The 20,946-nt window shown below is 46.1% G+C and overlaps 1 long non-coding RNA gene across 1 annotated transcript; it reads right to left on the bottom strand.

The window, feature by feature from the left end:
* Positions 1-1,346: 1,346 nt before the first annotated feature.
* Positions 1,347-14,932, bottom strand: LOC118972851 (uncharacterized). Its single transcript, XR_005061986.2, has 3 exons — positions 14,164-14,932; positions 4,587-4,716; positions 1,347-2,188 (listed from the first exon to the last, which is right to left on the bottom strand). It is a non-coding gene; the product is annotated as an uncharacterized lncRNA (long non-coding RNA).
* Positions 14,933-20,946: the final 6,014 nt, after the last annotated feature.

The following is a 20,946-nucleotide window of genomic DNA, read 5'->3' as shown; positions in this document are numbered from 1 at the left end:
CCAGGAGTTTTCCAGCTATGTTCCTTGGAATTCCTGGAGCACAGGAGGGGCTCCACTGGGGCTCAAAGTAGATGAAGGGTTGGGGTGCTGGCCACATCCCTTCCTTCTGCCTCCCCCTGAGTAACTCCTCTTTGGCTGGATTACATAGGAAGGCTACAGATAAGAGTTCTTACAACAGGAGATCCACTGATACATATGAATGAATGAATAAATAAGTTAGAAGAATGAATGAATACCAGATCCAATGATTGGGAGTCTCTTAAGGCTCTGTCTTTCTCAAGTACCATAGCTGGGAATTGTTTGACCAATGGCAAGCTCTATGAACGGCGTCAAGAGTGGTAATGTGTCCACCCAAAGCCGGCACCTCCTGTAAACTAATACAGCCAAATGCACCAACATCCAAGTTCTATGACTCTGCTTAGTCTTCTCATTGGTCATTCACAGGGTGCTTCACAGTCTGTAAAGCACATGGCTGTTGTGGGACGTGTTGTCAGCTTTACCAAGGCTGGGGTCTCCAGGGTTAGGAAAGCTCCCTTTTAATGGCCCCTCCCTGGCCTTCTCACTGACATCCTTACATGATCCCCTTCGAGGCTCTGGAAACTTCCATTTCCCCTTAAAAGCCACGTCAAGTGCCTCCTGCTTTGGGAAGCCTCACGACCTCCCTTGCTTTCTTCGGCCCTTCCTCCTCTGGAGCTGCATACAACTCGGATCCTGGTATAGCACGTTTCAAGTTATGTTGCAATTTAGTCATTACTCATCTTCCCTTCTTGCTATATTGTGAGCATCACAAGAGCAAATGGCTCCATTAACACCCGAGGGAATGAATAATGAATGAATGAATGAATGAATAAATGCATGAGTACCCAGTTTCTTATATTAGCTAACTTCCTGTACCTCCATGACTCCCAATTAAAGTTAGCCCCACCGTCATGCTCACCCTGCAGCATGTTTGTGAGTGCCTACTACGTGCCTGGAACCGGACCAGGTACAAGGGACACAGTGGTAAATAGGGAAGGCAAGGTCCTCGTGGGATTGCCCCTGTGTGTGCACACAGTCTGAGCAGTCCTCACACAGAATGGTTGTTTCTGTGTGACCCCACGTTCAGGTTTCTCTCTCCCGATTTCTGTAAAGACCAGGACTTTTTGCTCTTTTTCATACCCCCGTCACCCAGCTCAGTGTCTGGTGAATATTAGACATTCAGGAAGCGTTTGATGGATGAATGGGACACCCTTCACAAGCCAGGTTCCTCTGCTGACTATTTCTGGATCATATCCAGGACCTAAGGCTAAACTGTAAACACATTTCCTCACATTCCCAGAATCTCAGGCAGCACTCTGAGCCATGAATGCTTTTATTCTTTAATACATTTTCACCCTTAACACAGTGACATTGATAAAACCCTTTCTGTGAACCTGCATGAGTGTTTCTGTGTGCATGCACACACACACACACACACACATACACATACACACACACACACACCATTTGGAAACAGTCCTCACCTGTTGGTATAAAACCAACATCAATTCATATCAAGGAAGTAAAACAAATTCATCTTCTCATTTTCTTAGCATTGCCCTGGAGGCCACAGAGGCAGTGACAGGAGGTGAGGTGGGCAGCTTATCAGGCCAGGAGTCTGGTTAGCCATCAGTTAGCTATAAGACACTAAGGAAGTCACTTCACCAGTATGAGCTTTAGTCTCCCAGTCTGCAAATCAAAATAAGAACAAAATAAAAAAACATATTCCAATCACTGGCCTTCATTGATAGTTACATGCAAAAAAGTGAGACCCAGAACTAAGATCTAAAAGGCAGGCAGGGCAATTCAGGAGGAGCAGGTCAGCAGTGGGCCCAGAAGTAGAAATGAGGAGCCACGTGCCTAGGCTGGTACTGCTGGGGCTTAGAAGTCAGGCAAACCTTAGTGAAACCCATTTCCTGTCTTCTCCCGCCTGTGTGGTCTCAGGTAAGTCACTTCCACTCACTGGGTCTTGCCTTCTTCATCTGTAAAGCAGAAATAATGCTTCATCTCGCCTCAGGATCTGTAGTCCTTAGATGCTTCCCTTCCTGCCTCTCTGCTGGCTGCCTCACCTTTCTGGTTTCTGATCTGCAATAGCTTGTGAACTTGTGGTTTCAAGTCTAATCAAGTGTTCACACTGAGCTCAGAAATGGTGCAACACCTCCTAGAATGGCTAAAAAATAAAAGACAAGTGTTAGGGTGGTATGGAAGAGCAGGAGCTCTTAGTCACTGCAGGTGGACACACAGCCACTTTCAATAACCATTTGGCAACATGTATAGCAGCTGAATGCATACATATATTTTGACAGAGCATTTCCACTCCTAGTTACGGTCACCCAAGACTGTGCTAGAATACCCATAGAAACAGTCTTCGTCACTGAAAATCACCCAAATCCCATCTACTGTAGAATGAATAAGTAAATTAACTGTGGAATATTTTCTCCTTGAAATATTATACAGCAATGAGAACACAGCCTCTGCAACTACACATAACAGCCCGGGTGAATCTCCCAGACATAATGCTGAAAAGGAAGCCAGACAGAGAAGTATATACTGCATGATTCATTTTATATAAAGTCCAAAAGCAGGGAAAACTCATGTGTAGTGATGGCAGTGGGAGTGGCTCTTGAGACTATGTTGGGGAGTAGTTAGGGGAAATGATGTGACAGTGGTGAGGAGGGGCTCATCATGATGCCTCTTTATCTGTTTGTTGATTCTACGGGTATGTGAGAGTTCATTCACTTGTATGTACACTTATGCCAAATGCAATTTTGTATGCTTGTGATACTTTATTATTTGAAGAAAGAAGGAAGAGAGGAAAGAGAGAGAGAGGGAAGGAGCCAAGTAGGAAGGAAAGTCAGATTTATTTCAAAGGAACAAAAATAAGACTGATAGCTAACCTTTCAACAGAAACAATGTTAGTCAGAAGACAATGGAATGACAGCAAATCGCAGAAAGAAACTGCCCACTAGAATTCTATATAGGCAGTAGAAATATATTTTCAAAAATGAAAATGGCACCTTCAGGTGAATCACAACAGAAGGGAACACTAAATACCAAGTGTTCTTCAGACAAGGCAAACAGTCCCAGGGAGAAACATGGGAGTGAAAGGACATCGGTAAGGAGAAATATAAATAAATGTGGACTTCACAAAACAATAATTGCAATGTCTTGTGGATTTTAAAACATATGTCAAATCAAAACACACAACACACACACAAGGAACAAAAATGGTGCTTAGGTGTCTGAGCTGTCCATCTTCTCCTTTACGTGCAGTTAAGGAGCACATATCCCTCAGGATGGTCGTGACGGGCAATAATTATATGCTAAGATTGTGCAATTGCAGCAATTGCTGTCTAACCACTCTGGGCTTAACAGGCAGTTCTGCATTTTCCTGCATCTCAACTACTCATAAATCAGCAAGTCCACAGTTGAGGAACCTGTGGGTCAGAGACAGGGAGATCCTTGACCAAGATTGCACAGCTGGGACTCTGACCTGTGTCAGTGTGACCCCAAAGCCTCTGCTTCTAACTACCTTACTTAAAAAGTGCATAGTCACGATGGAAAGTTCTGATATGCTTGGATTGGTAAATGCATTTCATACTTACCTATGAATGTGCATTTGCTCTTAGCTAACGCAAAGGCACCATAAGGCTGCATTCCAACACTGCTTCCGGGGACCCTACAAAATGTCTTCTCTTCTCCATGTCTCATCTCCCCATATGGAAAATGAGGTGGTGGGAATAGATTACCTCTAATTCTTGCTCCCAACTACATGAGTGGCTATGCCAGTTGAAACACACACACACACACACACACACACACACCAATGATAGTTGAGCCAGACTGTCAATATAAGTGGAGTCTGTGTCTAAGTAATAGGGAAAATTAAACGAGACGACAGCTGAAAAATGCTTAACACAGAACCAGTGCCCAAAATATGACACTGCCAAGCCCTTAGCTTTGAGAGTGAAGGGGCACTTGGAGTCACTTCTTTCTTTCTGAGGCCCATCCCATCAGTAGTTACTGAGCACTCAATAATCTGTGTGCCACAGGGGTCATGTGTGTCACCACATCTCACGCTTACTGCCATTATAGAGACAAGGACACTGACACTCAGAGACCAAGGCACGGGTCACACAGCGGGCAGAGGCAGAATGGAAGGCCCCCGGGCCCGCCTGCCTCCACACCCCGTCTCCTCCACAGGTCTCAGCCGCCTCCACGGGTGGGGCTCTCATCCTGTGATGAGACTTCCGTCAGCTTTCCCATTCTGGTTCCGGTGGGGCAGAGGGTGATATCTTCTTAGTAAGCCTTTCACATTGTTCTCCCAGGGCATCTGGAGACATGCCAGACCTTCTGTTCTCTCTTTCAACCTGCTTCTCTCACTTCGGTCATTTGGTCTTATTTCAATACCCTGTTTGGTCTTCCGTATGAAAATGTCCTTTAATCATTGGTGAATTTTCTCCAAAGTTGCAGAAACAGAGGATGCTGTCCTCTCTTTTTCAGTCTTACCAGGAAAGGGGAGACAGTGGCTGGGAGACTCAATACGCTTCCTCGTGAATTGTACTTACTGGTCAATCTTACTTTCTCCTGTGGACCTGGATGTGTGACTCCCGTGGGAGGCAGGGGTGCAGGGCAGGGCCTCTGGACCTAGACTGCTCCGGGTGGTGTCCTTAGGCCTGTGCGCATCCATTTCTTCACCTGTAAAATGAGACAAATAGTAACTGATTTGTAGGATTGGTGGGGGGATTAAATTAGATTATCTAGATAAAGCATGAAGTGCGATGCCCGGTGGAGAGAAATACTAAGTGTTGCCGTCATTGTTACTACTTTCCAAGTAAAGCCCTAGGCCCTTTAATGCACACATTCATTTCATCCTATGAAATCTGGGTTATCAACCCCATCCCACAACAAAGGAAATGAAGCTCCCACGTCCCACGATCCAGACCAGAGCGCTAGCCTCATAGGTCTCTAGTGTAGCCAGAATCACCTAGAAGACTCGTTAACACAGATTGCTGAACCCCTGACCCATGTTTCAGATTCAGTAGTTCTGGTGTGAGAATTTGCATTTCTAACCAGTTCCTAGGTGATGCTAAGACAGTCAGTGGAAGAGCTAGGATTTGAAGCATGTGGATCATGACCTTCTCGATCGGAGGCCATGCCTATCCGTCTCGGCACCCCCTGTGTCTCCATGCCTTGTCTGCACAGGGGCTCTGGGACTGCCTTTAGCGTGCCATTCCCTGCCCCACGGCAACACCACCTCCCCAGCCACTTTGGCCACTATGTCTTCTAGTACCCTCTACGTGCCCTGAACCCACTTCCAGAGGCAAGCTGAGCAGTAAGAGCATCAGCGCTTGATTTAAGCAGAAGTCTCAAAATGAGAAGAAGAAAACGTATCGTGGGAAGGTTTTTATGAACATCAGTTGATGCAATGCCAGGAGTTCTCACAGTTCAGCCGCACTGGAGTATCACACGGAGATTAAATGAAATACCAACGCCCGAGATACAGGCTGAACTGGTCTCCAGAGTAAGGCCTGGGCACCAGGATTTTTAAAGCTTCCTAAATGATTGTGGTGGACGGACAAATCAGAGAGACACTGACTAAATAATATGCAAAAGGGAGCCGTTGCAGTCCGTTGCAGTGCAGGCAGTCAGGAGGACGTGACCTAAACAGCAGGGAGGGCATGGTGGGTCATCACCACGATGGGACATAGCTCCATGCATTGGCACTCATTTGTTCTCTCTGCTCTTTGTTGCTTTTTGGTAAGAGCCATTTATTTGTACGCCATTGCTGGACAAATAGAAACCCCAGTAGGATCAGAGTTTGTTTGGAAATTGGCCGATTTCCTGTGTTATGGAACTGCATGCTCCCTCCCCCGGAAGGACAGGAGTCCCCTTGGGATACAGACACCTTTACAGCATGGAAATCCAATGCCTGCCCACTGGCAAGCACTCTCCTGTTGATGTCTGGATTTCTTCCTGCTGCTCATCTTCTGACAGCCCATGTGCCACATCTTCATTCTGCTCAAACTGCTCTGTGCCATCCATGGCCACCAAATATTCCCAACTGCAGGGGGTGAGTCTTAGCAAAATATCCAGGAGCTGAGGAGGGATTAGCCCTGCCCCCTTGCTCCTGCTCCTGGGCCAGCGCAGAGGGCAGCCTCTGATGAGACAAGACAGCAGCTTCCTTATAGCTGCGCAGCCAAAGGTGGACAAGGAAGTCCCTGCTTATGTCCCACGCTATTCACTCTTTAATGATCCCCCATATTCTGCACATACACACACCCCACTGAATAAGCATACAGCTAGAGCACAGAAAACAGGATTTGGGGTTCAGGAACATCTTGTTCTTCTTAGCCATTAAGGCTGGGAAAGCCTCCTCAGCCCTCCGAGCCCCAGCTGCCCCAGCTGCCCCATGAAGTTATAATTGCTGCCACCTCGATGATTGTGGACATTGTGTGTAATAACTTAGGTAACACATCTGGTGCATGGCAGGTGCTCAGGAAATGACAATGTCCTCCTCTTGTTCACACTCAGTCATGACAGAAACAAACACGCACCCCTTCCTGTCAGCCAGCCTCCTGGCCTGAGGCTTAGGGAGGGTGAGGTGTTTGGAGAAATCAGAAGCCAAGTGAGATCGGTCTTCTGGATTAAAGTCACCACCCATGCACGGGAGCTTGAAACTGCTTCAGAAGGCGGAAGAGAAGATGAGAAAACTGGGAAAGAAGAGAGTCAAGGACATCAGGCCTTCTTTCCCTGCACCGCCTGCACCCTTGACTTTGTAGATCATGTCAGTCTCCAGCCATTGCCTAACAACTCCAATTGTGCTGATCTGATTCGGGGAAAGAGTCTCTGTCATTCATCCATTAATTCCTATTCCTATTTGCACTTGTAAGAGTTGTTTCTATATTTTGAATACTAGACCCTTATCGGATACATGGTTTGCAGATACTTCCCCCCATTTTGGAGGTTGTCTTTTACTTTCTTGATCATGTACTTCGATGAAAAAAGTTTGTCATTTTGATGAAGTCCTATTTCTATGTTTTATCCTGTTGGCCATGTTTTGGGTGCCATCAGGGCTATATTTAAACCCTGGGCCTTTGGTAGTGAGTCAAGATCCCTCCTGCCAGACACAACATGGCAGAGCGTGGAGGGGCAGCGGGAGGTGCTCGTACTTGACGGGAAATGATCCAGGTCATGAGAAAGTGGAGCAGCTGGTGAGAGAAGCTGTGTGAACAGGCGGGTCAAGGTTGGGGGACCCTGTGGCAGTTTCTCCCCTGTCTGCTGGGCTGGGAGGGGCCCCAATTCTAGTTGCTGGAGGGGGCTTGCAGCAGGAAGGGCTTGGAGAGGCCTGCCCTGACAGGACAGCAAACCTTCAAACAGGAACATGGCGGCAGAGAACTAGGGGCGACCATGTGGGCAGTTGGGGGTAGCAAGGGAGAGGAGGGCAGGGGCAGAGAGGGGAAGGAGAGGGGACCATCCCGGTTGGGCAAGGGATGAGAACAGAGGCCGGAAAAGAACTTGCTTTTCCAAACTCTCAAGCCCCGAGTCAATGCTCCACTCGAGAGAAATAATGGCCCACGGACACTCTCAGTGCCCACCTGTGGCCTAAGGGTGGTGCCTAAGGGCACGTGGAATGACGGCTTACCTTTGAGAATAATTTCAGATTCATACACATAATAACATGCTGAGTGTCTGTGCATGCATTATTGCATTTAATCCTCCAATCCACTTACTCTGTGCAATAAGTGCTTTTTCTACTTTACAAATGAGGAAAGTAGAACTCAGAGTCAAAATAATTTGCCATGGGTCCCATTACAAACAAGGGACAGACCAAGATTTGGACTCTTGTATCCTGACCCCTAACCTTTCTTCAGTAAGTCAGCTATAGACAAAATCCATCTTGGAACCCTCCTCGGATTCTCCAGGTTGTTGAAAGGTAGGGCCAAGTATGCACCTAGGATGTGGTGCATTGAGCCTCCCTACCTGGACTGTGATCCCTGGACCAGCGGCATTTACATCCCCAGGGTAGAAATGCAGCTGGTTAGAAATTTAGGGCCGAATCTCAGACCCTGCTGAGTCAGAATTTTCCTTTCAACGGACCCCTGGGTGAGCTGCATGCACCTGGCAGTTTGGGAAACCCTTGTCTATGGGGTACCACAGCAGGCTTTGAAGAAGAATTTTTGCCATGAGAAATAAGGATACTAATAGTAGCCATCATAACGAAGCTCACCACCCTGACCCAACTGCAGACAGCTACGAACTTTTCAAAATATCATCTGACCAGAAAAGCTTATAAACTGCTTATCAGCCGATGGCTGACCTCAGAACCTTTGGCAAGACAAAATGTTCTGCTCTCCCAAAGAGATCGATAGTACATTTCTGGTGAATTTATCTAGTTTCTATCCCTGACATATATCATGCAAAGCCACCCCTCTTCTTTCCACTATCACTCATTTATTTGAATTTCTGACTTACCTTGACCCTAGAGCACATTGAACCTTATGCAACCACCAAATGTTTCTCCTCCAAAGTCCCCAGCACCCCACGTGGCCTTGGCTCCTGACTTCAGCTCACAGATAAGGCTGCTGTGTCCACAACCAACTCTCCAGGCAACTTGGGGAACAAGCACTGGCTGAGTCCTCCCTGACATCTATTTTCTGAAGCTTTTCTGGACTGATTATGACCCTTTCCAGACCTTCTTTTCCAATTTTACTGGGCTTAGTGACTGATAAGAGAGGAGGGACACCTGGCTCAGAATGTGTGTGGGGCATACCAAGCAGAATCTTCCTCCCCTTCCATGATGGAGGAGCCAGCAGGCAGGCCAGGACCCAGGACGGGACCCAAGGAGTCAGGGAAGATAGAGACTGAATGAACTGTGCTGAAAATCCAGGGCTCTAGGGTTGAGTAGCCCTGAGATGGAATCTGTCTCTACTTCTTATTTGCTGGGTGACATTGCATAAATTCCTCACCCACTCTGAGCCCCCTTGGCCTCATCTATAAGATGAGGTTGATGATGTATGATGACATATGAAAGATTAATATAGAAATAGGTAATATAAGTAATTAATTAGATAATTGATAATATAAAGTGAAATACTGGATGCCAGGCCTGCTGCATATAAATATTCAATAAGAGGGAGCTTGTATTTTGATTATAGATTAAGATGTTAAGGGATGGAGCCTACAGATGTCATGAATCTTCTCATTCTTAAAACACACACACACACAGAGGCATGTTTTCCTGCATACAATTCAATGAAGAATAACTGAAAAAATTATAAGTAAATGACTCCTTCAGATACTTAATGCAATAGTTAGTGGCCCACAGGCCAAATTCACGCATGATGGTTGTCTTTTATGGCCCACAGAGTAAGAATAAATTTTATATTTTTAAAGAAAATATAAGGAAAGGTTTGCTGACCTGGATCAGAGAACAGCCCTAGGAACAAACCCCTGACCGAGTGTCCCCTCTGTCAAGCTGCCTTTGTGGATAGCCTTGTCGGTCTTCCAGTAAACCAGGTAAGATGCCCATCATCCTGTTTTACAGATGTGAAGATAGGGGCTTAGAAACGGAGTCATCTGACCAGTGTCCCAAAGCGAATGCGTGGCCACGCCTAGACTGAGTGCCAATGCTCTAAACAAACTACTGATCTGACAAAGAGTCAAAACCAAGAAAGGAATCACAGTGCCAAGGGTCCGCACCCCAGCCTGGGGAGTGGGCACAGCTAGTGGGGGACATCCATGCCAAAACCCCATCAGGGAGGCTAAAGTCAGCTGAGTTGGGAGGGAAAAAGGTCTGGGTCCACGCAGGAGCAGAGCCGGGCGGCCTGGCGCGGCCGGGTGGGGCTGGTGTGCTGGGATGCATGGAGCACAGGCAGTGGGCTTTGCAGATCATTTTCTCTCCTTGCTTTCCCTCTGCTCATTATCAGGGGTGGGGCCCCACCCATGAGCTAGCTAGGGTGCCACATGCCTTGTGAAGGCAAAGGTGAGAAAGGCCTACTCCCTGCCCCTGAGTTATTCTAGTGGGGGGGGGGGGAGGACGGACTGCAGAGATGAGTTTGTTCACAGCAAGCTCACACCAGATGTGATGCAGGAGGCACAGGTGAAGCCCTGCTGAGCCAACAGGGAAGCAGTGCCCACAGATACGCTCACTGACGTCTCCCCGCTCTTTCCCTCCCATCCCTCCCTCCTTCCCTTCCTTCCTTCCTCCATCTCACTCATATTTTCTGAGCATGATCAAGAACCCAGCACTGTGTGGGGTGCAGAAGAAAACAGAGAAGCAGCAGACCTTTTCTCTACCCTCACAAGCTCATGAAATCCCGAGGAGAAGGCATGGAGCAGGGCTCCAGAGCAGCGTGGTGGATGTGTGTGCAGACCCTGGACCAGTCCGATGATGGGGAGGTCTCTCCCAGAGCTTGTCGGGCCCAGTGGAAAAGACTTTGCCAACAAGATTCCACTTGTATATTTTAAAATAACACAGTCAGGGCAAAGGACTCATCAAATGCAACTGTACTGTGGCAAGAAGAGACTGTGCAGGGTCACGGCATATAGTTCTGCAAAAAGGGGATGCATAACAGCTGGAATGCAGCCCACTCTCTTCTGGCCAAACTGTAAACTCTGCTGCAAGACTGCACCTATACAAAGCAAGTGGGACTTTTCTTCTCATAAAGTGGCTGTCTGCTCCCCAAGCTGTGGGGCTGCACCCACCCAGCAAGTGCCTTTTTTCTAATTGCATAGAGATTCCATGTAAGTTAGCAGTATCCCAATTCTGTCAGGATTTGGAAGAAGCCAGGCCTGAATGGTGTTGGTGACAGAAGCATTTTCAGCTTTAAAGCCCCGAAAAAGACAAATGCCACCTCCAGGGTTTTACAGATGAGGAGTCCCTGCCTCTAGGAGGCAGACCCAGGGCCCTGCGACTTGTCACTGGCTCAGTTTGGAGTAGAACTGACCTTTTGTTTGACAGTCTTCCCTCTAAGTCCTGCAGTCTCCAAGGGTGTCTCTTGAAACGCAGGACTTGGAATAACGACAGCTGAACAGGGCTGCAGGACAGTGCCATTGTCTTTGTGACTTAGAAACACAATTCCCTGTGATCAGGATTTTTCCAAATTCGTTATAAATGGCCATCATCCTATCGATGACTATATTCAATGCATGCTCAGCGGAAAAAAAAGCAGCAAGAACAGCAATAACTTAATTTTCTAGTCAACTCTATTTTCCAGTTTAGCACTATGCTTCATGGGGCTTTTTATCCCTGTATGTTAAGAGCAAGGGGTGATTATATTGGGTGAGGGAGGAATAAAAAGGGATTTATAGTAAGAATCCCTAAAGGAGTGTGCTGTGGGGCCGGAAATGCCATCAGGTCTGATCGCGGGGGCAATTCTGTACACAAATGCATGAACATGCGAACGTGAACGGAGCCTCATGCTGAGGATGAGGGCACTCTGTGGACGTGGTACTACATAAAGAGGGCAAAAGTCCCCGTCATTGTCTTTCCATCCCAGGCCATTTACATGCTCTGTCTGATTTCATCCATGGCCATACTCCCGCAGGGAATTATTAACCAGTTCACAGAGGAGGAGCTCAGCTCTGCCGCTTGTCAATACAAGCTCGGTGGGTCTCCCAGAAATGTGCCTTGCTTGCCTGGAAATGGCTTTCATGCCGTTAGATTACCTGGGATCCTCTGTAAACGCTGGGCACCAGGGAGGTGGGCATAGCAGCATCCAGTCTGCTTCCCCAAACCCTGCTTATCTTGTGCCTCACACTACACTGAACTGCACGCTGTGGTGCAGATGAACTCAGCAGCAGGCTGGTGTGGGACCATTAGGGGAGCCCCACCTGGGCAGCGCCGGGTCCTGCCTCCCCACTGCTGGCTGCCTCAGCCCAATGGGAGCACAGAGATGGGCACGCAGGGCACAGCCCTCCTGGTTGTGGGAAATATTCCATTACAAACCTGGGTCAGGCAGTCGTAAAACTATTTTAAAACCCCAGCCAGAAGGAGGAGGCAGGCCCGCTATTTCCATGCTACTTGAAATAAGATTGTTTCTTGTTAAACCTGGAAAATATAACATGTATATACGTGTGTGTGTGTGTGTGTGTAGGTGGGTGGGTGTGAGAAAGAGAAAATTTCTTTTATCTTGGAGCCTGTCTGCTTTCTTTTCAGCCGAGCTGAGGGCAAAGAACATGGACAAACATGTATTCATTAAAAATGCTTCTCAAGTGGCTAATTTGTGCAAGGGTTTGGAAGAACTGGCATTGATGAGCCCAGAAATTAGGGCAGGGCCAAGAGTTCTTCTTGAACATCCGGCCCTGCCTTTCCCTGCTTCAGGCTCATTGTGGATGTTAGTGAAATGTTAGTCGAATTGAGCACAGAAAAGCTAAAAAATAATCCCTCTCAACTGTGTTCCCCTAGAGATCAATCCCGGAGCGCATAGATCTAACCAAGTCAAATCCCAAGTCACCAAGTCATTACTTCCCTCCTGCTATGGATCAGAAAATACTGCATTCAGTGTTCACTCATTTATTCAGTAGGCATTAACCTACTAAGCTCCTGCATTTGTCAGAACCTATGAAGGCTCGGGGGCACGAGGTAAACCCAGAAACTTTGCCCTCAAATAACTCAGGAAGAGGACAGACACATGCCATATGCTATGATAAATATAGCCCAGTGCGCTCACTCCCAAGGCTGGAGAGAAGCGTGGGAGGGACATTTTGCCTGGGGGCAGCTGGGAAGCACCCAGATCAATTGCAAACTAATCTCAGTTGAAGTTCAGAAGTTCAGAAGCAGGGAATTGACTACACCTCTCTGTGTTCCTGGGCTTGATAGGTTTGCCCACACAGGTTCAATGGCAATTCATAAGACCATGTAAAGGAAGGGTTTTCCCTCATTTTGCAGATAGACACAGAGGATCAAAGAGTGCAGGTGACTCCTTCCTGGTCATAGAACTACAATGTAGCCGATCAGGGTTTGAACTGTAACTTTCCTAACAGGCAGAGTGGCATAGGGTGGAAAGGGGTTGGTGGGGTTGGGGTTGGGTGGCACTCCTGCAGAGTTCACACTTGATGCTACAAGCAGGTTTGCAGCACAGCAGCCTAGAGGCCAAACTGGGTCATGGTGAGTTTTAAATAGCAACGAGTTAAGAGTGTAAAGCATGGACTCTAGAGCCAGATGCCTCATCAATAATCTCAATTCAGCTCCAGCCCAGCTGTGCAATGTGGGACGAGTTACTTAGTCTCTCTGAGTCTCATTTTCCTCATCTGCAAAGCAGATATTCATACCAGCACTGATGTCCCAGGGCTGTGGGGGTTTGCACATGTTGCCCTGCATGGAGCAGTCCCAGAACATCAGAAGCGACTAGTACGTGAACAATTCTAATGGATATACAGCACCTAGCAGAGTCTCTGGTACCTAAGTGGTGCTTAATAAATGATCATTATTCTTATCTTGTGCTTTATCAAAAATACCAAGTATCTTCGATGCTTAATTGACTGAAGTCACAGTAAGGTATAGAAGGGAATATTTGTCAGCTGCTGATGCCAACTTGAGGCGGGGTATTGATATGTTTATAAATTGAGAATAAAATCTTTTTGACAACTCAGAAGTTAGGAAAGAAGGAGAACTCAATTTCTTGACTAGTTGTAAGTTTACATTTCTAGTTGTGTGTACGTGAAGGGAGAGGCTGCACAGCCACACACAGACGCTCCCGTGACGTCTGCAGTCGGGGTTCTGTCACAGCTGGCTTGCAGCTGGCTGTGTCTTACTCTAGAGTGCTGCTTGAGTGGTATCAGTCGGCCACCTCAAAAGCTAGGTATTTCTTTTGGCTCTATCACCAACTCCCTGAGTAATCAGGGATGCTTGCCTTTCCTGTTCGTGAGCTTATTTGATCTTCCTAATATCCCATAAATGGAAGCATGATAGATGGAAATTAAGAGCCCCGTCCCAAATTACACAGTTAGTCTCAGGATAAAATAGGAATGGCAGAAACACTGTGCATGGAACTCCCGGCTCCATCTGCATGTCCAGAGGATTCATCCTCTCTCTTGGGCAGGTTTATCACCCGCTCCACCGCGAGGCTCCACCTCCCTTTCTGGGCCCTCAGCCAGTCCCCCCGCTCCCCCCACCCCATTCTGCAGGGCTCCAGCCCTCACCTGACAACCTTCTCCAGGAGTCTCTCCGCTGCCGCTGATACGGGCGATGCCAGAAGCCCAGCCGTGACCTTGCATGACAGTCCAGGAAGTGCAGGAGGGTAAGGGTCCCATGGAGCCGAACCTCAGGTGGATGGGAGGTCGGAGCCAGTGAACGCACGTTCTGCTCCCTCTCCCACCAGCAGAGACTTAGTTCTTTGGTGCAGTAGTTCGTATGCCTTTTAGAAAAGGCCCCTTGTAATGAAACAATACCTAGCGGCAGCCAGATCAATGACACTCCCCGGTGCGTCCCCTCCTCCCCTCCTGCCTCCCTTTTCTCTCTCCAGCTTTGTTGGAATTCTCTCTAGTAAAGTAGTAACACGCAGCTTTTCCTCAGCCTTTGCTCGGTGAGATTTTACGAGAAAGTCATTTCACTCTCATTCTTATTAATTAGGACAGGGAGCAGGCGGGAGGAAGGGAGGAAGGAGGGGGCGGGAGAGCAGGTCGGAGGCGGAGGCTGTAGATGGATATAAATGAAGCAGGGTGGGTACCACAGGCGCTAAGAGCAGGCAAGGGGCTCAATGCACAGACTTTACAGCCCGCTGCCTGGGTTTGCGTCCCGCTTTCATTGATTACAAGCCTGGGATTGAGCACGTTACCGAACCTTCAGCGTCCTCATTTGTAAAACACAGATGATGATAATTTCTATGTCACAGGGTTTCTGCAATTGCTAAATGCTCTGATACTTGTTAAACACCTAAAACAGAGTCTGATACATTATAATAAGCATTGTTTATGTGTTTATTAAATGTACAAATGAATGAATGACTGTTCCTGTATTTGTATGCAGGACCCTGAGGAAGTTAATGAGTTTCTCTGGGCCGCGGTTTCTTCAGCAGTAAAACCAAAGCTTTGAATGACTAATCCAGTATCTGACCAGTTCTGACCCTCACTATTGCAAAGGGAACTTCGGCAATAATGTGAATCTAGCACCGTTGTGGGTCAGGGATGATCTAAAGATCTTGTATAAATAGTTTTACATTTAATTCATCCTCATACGAGCTCTGTGAGGTTGTGGCAACTTGTCTTCATTTTACAGATGAGAAAGAGAAGGCTCAGAGAGGTTAAGTAATGTGTGTGTGGTTACAGAGTATGCTGTCAGGTGAGAATAGAAACCTGTTTGGTTGACTCAAAAGACCCACCATGCAAGACAAAAGCCTGCTCTGGGGTCCACTGACAAGGAATGACCACAGAGATCTATGCTGTGGTGCTCCAGATGAGAACAGTGGGATGGGTGCTTTCTTGGCAATTTGTAGATTACCGAACAGCTGCCCTTCTGTGTCCTTGGGTAACAATGGCAAGATGACGACTGCCCAGTGGTCTAGGGCAGATGGATTGATATGTGTGCGCTTCTAGAAGAGTCTACAGAGGAATGAAGCATGCACGCTGGAGGAAAAACACCAGTGGGATTAGATTTCATTTGTTTCTCTGTCGGGCAGATCACATACGGGCAGGCACAGGTGTCCCAGAGGCAGCTCCAGCATCCTCAGCAATTGTGGGTAGATGAATGTTTCGTTCGGAATTTTTTAAGTTGCTTTTTTTTTTTTTGGTAAGATGTTGTCTGTTACCATAAAACACTTCATATTTTATTAAAGAAACTATTGCATAGAATAAACAAAATATGGTGTCTTTTGTCACCTTCATAGAAGAGTAGCAACGGGAGGAAATTCAGAGACTTGACTTCCTCTGTAGGTTGGACGGAGGACGAGGCTGAGTGGTCATAGGCAGGGTCGGGGTGTGGGGGGTAGGAGGCAGTGAGGGAGAGAGCTATGTACTCATGGTATCATGGCCCTTACCTTCTGGGTTTCATTTCTGCAGAAGTCCAAATATTCCCTTCAGTCCATGCTAACAGCATTTGCTGTGAGTTTATTTTAACATTGTCACACTGTCCCCAGAGAGTGATATTTGAACATGCTTTCCGTTCTCTTTCATATCACAGGGCCAGAGTCAATGCTACGGGCATCAGAATCATTTCATCTTCACACCAAACCCTGGTATGTACAGATTCCAAGTTACATGCTTCTGTTTCTCAGGGAAGCTCAGCTAGCCGCTCACGCTGGGGCAATCAGAACATGACAGTCCATCCGTTTGGAGAGACAGCTTTATTTAAGGACGTGGTGGGCTTGGATTTAGAGGGGCATGCCAATAGGTAAGTGGATGGGTTGATTATTCTGTTTAATACATAGTTGTTCGAGTACCTTCTTAGGTCTCTCGCATTAGGCCTTGGAGACACGGCAGGACAAAGGAAGACAGCCTCTGCCCTCATAGAGCATCGTCAAAAGGAGGTACAGAAATTGAACCAGTGTGTCCCCCAACAACCAATTTCCAGCTGGGATAATGCCCTAACAGCTGGGCAAAGGGAAGAAGGCCCACCAGAGAAGGACAGACGGTCTGGGGAAGACCTTGTTTAGTAAATGCTCATGACCACCAACTCTGTGTCAAGGACTGGATTGGCAGTGGGCGCAAACTGATGGACAGACACATACCCTGCCCACAGGAGGCCAAAATGAGTACAAAATGGGGTTATGTGTGGGGTGCCATGGGCAGCAAAGAAAGCAATTTACCAACATGCCTGGGAAAGTCAGGGGCTGCTTCCAGGAAGACAGTGTGTGATCTGAAGCTTGAAGGTGACTGGTGGCTGATCGCTGGACAAACGGCAAGGAGGGGAGAAATGCACATAAACATAGAAGCATGAAGGAGCATGGGATACACAGGACACGGCAGGAGTCTGGTACCTGTGAAATGTAAAATAGGATGAGAAGAGGAGAGAGAAGGAGCAGGACTTGGGAAGGAGAGACCACCAAGGGCAGTCCAGCAGGCCTGCATGCCATGCCGAGTTGTCACTTTTAACCTGCCCCTGAGAGGGGATCAAAGAAGAGCTCGCTGAACGTCTGGTGGCCCTGAGATAGAATGTCTAGGTGATCCTGAGGTGGCATTTTCTCCTTCCCTTCTTCCTCCTCCTCCTTCCCTCCTTCCCCTTCTTCTTAAATGGACTCTGGTTGAATATGCTGTAAAACTATGAGCTTATGCCTCTGCCGTAAGAAGAGACTCTCGTAAACAGCATAGATCCTCCTTATATATTTGTCCAGAGTTTGAGATCACTTTTCAGCACCTGAACCCTAAGGCCAGGACCACAGGTATAACTAGAGAAGGAAACCAGGACACACAAACCAAGGAGGAGCCTAGTGTGACCGGATCCTAGCGGGTTTCAAGCTGTGTCACATGGTGGCCCATGATGCACAGAGGGGGTCTTCAGCTGCTGTAGCAGGAAAAGGGGGTAAAGGGGCCCCTTCCCCCAGCTCTGAGGCTGTGTTTTTTTTTACACCAGGGTTGTTTCAGGCAGAAAACGTTGCTTGCAAGGAACAGAAATAACCTGCAGTGAAAAAGTAACGAGGACAAAAGGAACTCAATGGGAAAACATGGGCGCCTTTTCATAACTGAAAAGAAAGTTCCGCAGCTACATACTACTAATACTAAACAAATACTGAACAGGTATATATGTCAGTCACCACTGAAGAGCTTTATATACATTAACTTCATCTGAACAACAGTGCTAAATACTATAGAGGACACTATCATGGTGCTGATTTTACATATTAGCAAACGGAGACTCGGAGAGTTAAGTGATGAACCCAAGGTCACACAGTCAGGTGGCACAGGGTGGTGATGTGAACAAACAAAATCTGGTTTCTAAATCTGCTTCTTAACAGTATGTCCCCAAACAGGGAGCAGGACAGTCACGGCTAGTGTTCCAGGTAGAAGGAAATAAAGAGCGGTCGGTCTCTTTGGGGAGTGGGCCTCGCTTGGAACATCTGCCACCTTATAGTGGAGGAAGGGAAGGGCCCCTTGGCTGGCAGGCTCCCAGACTGTGCAACGGGGGAGAGTCCTTCCCCAAAGCAAAGGCCAACACTGGGTTCTACACCGAATTTAATTTGAAGCAATAAATAAACAAAGCAAAGAGATGTCTACTACAAAAAGAGAAAAGAAATTATTCCCAGAGACTTCTTACTTTGTATGTAAGTAAATAAAAATAGAAAAAAACCTGAAGTTGTCAGCATGCATTGATTGTGATTATTATTATTGTTATTGGGCAGATTTTACATGTAGAAAATGTTTAAGTTTGATTTTTTGAATGTAGTAATATGAAAATCATTTAAAAAATCCATTTTCCTTAGGTCTTTGAATTCAACTTAGAAATCTCTTTAACACAGACTATATTTTAACAATTACTTTCAAGGTGTCTTTAATCCCATGGTTAAAGAAATCTCAGTAACTTTAAGCAGTGGGCCCAGGTAACAACTCAACTCCTTAAATCCCCTCCAATATTTAAACCAGGACAAGCAAAAACCTTCTTAAGTATTCAAAACATGGAGTGAGGCAATAATTAAACTTTTAACTAAGTTTAAAGACTCTGAGATTCTTTACACAAATGGGGTAAGCTTTCTAATATTTTCTTCAAATTTTTCAATGAAAATTTACAAGCCCAAACTACTACTCAGTTATTTTTTACACTGTGGTTGGTTATCAGGCTAATCTGTACCGAATAGGTCAAAACCTTTTCGTTTTCATATATCACATACTTCAAATACCAAACACATGCTGATTTATTTATTTATTAAAAAAAAATTTTTTTTTTGAGAGGGCATCTCTCATATTTATTGATCAAATGGTTGTTAACAACAATAAAATTCAGTATAGGGGGGCCAATGCTCAATGTACAATCATTAATCCATCTCAAGTCTAATTCTCATCAGTCTCCAATCTTCTGAAGCATAACGAACAAGTTCTTACAGGGTAAACGAATTCTTACATAGTGAATAAATTCTTACATGGTGAACAGTACAAGGGCAGTCATCACAGAAACTTTTGGTTTTGATCATGCAATATGACCTATAAACAATCAGGTCAAATATGAATATTTGTTTGATTTTTGTACTTGATTTATATGTTGATCCCACATTTCTCCCTCTATTATTATTATTATTTTTATTTTTAATAAAATGCTGAAGTGGTAGGTAGATGCAAGACAAAGGTAGAAAACATAGCTTAGTGCTGTAAGAGGGCAAATGTAGATGATCAGATGATCAGGTGTGTGCCTATGGACTAAGTATTAATCCAGGCTAGACAAGGGCAGCAAGACATCCACGGATGCAGAAGATTTCTCTCAAAGCAGGGGGGGTGAGGTTCTGAGCCTCACCTCTGTTGATCCCCAAATTCTCACCTGATGGCCCCCCTGCAACTGTGCCTGTCTTAGGTTGTTCCTCCCTTGAGGAATCTTACCTGTCACTGGCTAACCAGTCATCTTCCGGGGCCATACGGGGAAATGTAAAGTTGGTAAGTGAGAGAGAAGCCATATTGTTTGAAAAGGTTAGCTTTTTACTTCTTTGCAGATTTATGCCCTGTGGCTTCTGTGCCCAGCACTTGTCTCGAGGTATCTTTACCACCTGAGGAATTATGATACTCGGTAAATTTGATATGAGGCACGAATTCTATTTAAGGGTTGTAATTAGGAAGGAAGAAGAAAAGCTATAGATGTAGCATATGGAAAGAAACATGGGAGGATTGATTATTTCTTTGACATATCTTCTTGTAGAGTACCTTAAGTATGTATAGGTTTTAAACTACTAACTAATTTGCACACACATATTAACATAATAGGAATACGGTGACATAAACAAAGCAAATCTATAATTACCAGCCATCTCCAGTGAAGCCAAGAAAACCATTTAGGCACCCTAGGCATTTGTGAAAATTTATCTATGATATGATGGATATTGTCCAATTGTACTTGAACAGTCTGAGAAAAATCAGACAAATTAAAGCAGCCCATTTCTGGGATCTGTTCACATCCCATATGTTCTTTTAACCGTAGATAGTCTATAGTCATGAGATTTTGGAGTGCTACACCTTGCACCCCTCCCAACTCCTGGTTGAGTTCCAACAGTACAGATCCGGTCAAATTCGTTGTCTCACTGTATGCACATGCCAGCCTAGACATCTCCCTCCTCATTCCAATGGCAAGTCCAGGAGACGGTGGGCTGGATGCAGCCACACCCGCAGCATCATCCGGATCCCTGTGGAGGCTTTTTGATGATCATCCCCCGGCACAAGTCCTCCAGAGAGTGCTGATGCCGGAAGCTCCTCCTCATATCGTATCTTAGTTCATTTTCTGCATATCCAAGCTAAGCCTTGATCTTCTGCAGAGAAACAAACAGACCCTTTGCCCACACTTTGACATGCCCTCTATACCACTGTGCAGAACTCATTGGAGGTCAGTACACAGTAACTGCTTTTTTTTTTTTTATTAAGAGAAAGGAATATTATCAGAAAAGAGTACCCCCATAGCTGATCATGTGACACCCTTTAAGTGATGAACATTAAGGATATTTAAAGCATGCGTTGATCTTTGATTTACCAATAGTTTTATCCTATCAAGGAGTAATCCCCCTTTTCTTTCTTTCTTTCTTTTTCTTTTTCTTTTTTTTAATTTTTAATCTACACTTACATGAAGAATACTATGTTTACTATGCTCTCCCCTATATCAGGTCCCCCCTAACAACCACATTACGGTTACTGTCCATCAGCTTAGCAAAATGTTGTAGAGTCACTACTTGTCCTCTCTGTGTTGTGCAGCCCACCCTCCCCTTTCTCCCTCCCCCACATGCATGCTAATCTTAATACCCCCCTTCTTCTTAACCCCCCCTTATCCCTCCCTGCCCACCCATCCTCCCAGTTCGTTTCCCTTTG

The sequence above is a fragment of the Manis javanica genome, chromosome 2 (assembly GCF_040802235.1).
Source record: "Manis javanica isolate MJ-LG chromosome 2, MJ_LKY, whole genome shotgun sequence".
Classification (NCBI taxonomy): Eukaryota; Metazoa; Chordata; class Mammalia; order Pholidota; family Manidae; genus Manis; species Manis javanica.
The sequence above is the reverse complement of the archived record's forward strand: the minus strand, read 5'-3'. Positions and strand labels throughout refer to the sequence as shown.